This window comes from Nanorana parkeri, unplaced genomic scaffold (assembly GCF_000935625.1).
Source record: "Nanorana parkeri isolate BGI_ZX_2015 unplaced genomic scaffold, ASM93562v1 scaffold1566, whole genome shotgun sequence".
In the NCBI taxonomy this organism is placed as follows: domain Eukaryota; kingdom Metazoa; phylum Chordata; class Amphibia; order Anura; family Dicroglossidae; genus Nanorana; species Nanorana parkeri.
The window spans coordinates 150,524-151,362 of NW_017307834.1; the positions used below are offsets into that span (position 1 = coordinate 150,524).

Here is an 839-nt window from a genome sequence, read left to right on the forward strand (position 1 = left end):
TCCCGGAAGCCAGCGCAGAGGGGAGTGGTGTTTTCATTAGCGATCAAAATAATTTAATCGATCAAAACGTTTAATCGAGAAATTAATCTTTAATTTCCACAGCCCTAAATAATAACAATGATAATAATATTATTATTAACAACAACAACAATATTCTTAATAATAATAATACAGAGCCTTAGGTACTAATGCGCTAATAAAAATGTATTAAAAAAATATTAATTTTGTACTAAATTTTAATTATTTTCCACTTTTTGTCTCATTTGCACAATAAAATTGAGGCGCTATTTATAAAGTGAAATATCAAAGCTAATTATTACTTCCAATTTATTAGTGTGTTAAAAGTTATTATAAATAAAACATTTTTATTATGATAAAGTTATTTAAAAAGTGTGTTTTTGCCATCTTGCTTACCAATGCATTTGTTTGCCATATTTTGTCCTTTCCTTGCAACTAATAATGTCTTTTAAAATGACAGTTTTATGCTCAGCTTGAAACTGGAGAAATAATTATTTTTTTGAAAAAAAATTTAATAAAAGTTTTTTTTTACCGACTTCCACACAACCCCACAAAAAAAACCTTCTAGTTATGCTTAACGGATGTCAGGATGTTCCTTTGTTTAAATCCTTTTTTATCTTTTCCATCATCCACGACATTAAAGGAGAACAATGAGGCGAGTGATTTTCACTCATCCTCATAGTTCTAGCCGACCTGTGACAATGAGACTGTCACACGTCGGCTCAATAGATCGGGAAGTGAGCGAACAAATACGGGCGCTCGCTCACTTCTCGATCCTGTCCCTGCAGAGAGCCGTGACTGTCACTCATGGCTCCCTGCAG

The 839-nt window shown here is 32.5% G+C and overlaps 1 protein-coding gene across 1 annotated transcript in view; it reads right to left on the reverse strand.

Annotated features, from left to right (window-relative positions):
* Window positions 1-839, reverse strand: part of STRBP (spermatid perinuclear RNA binding protein) — an 81,150-nt gene that overhangs the window by 21,838 nt on the left and 58,473 nt on the right. The gene's annotated exons all lie outside the window — the stretch shown is intronic.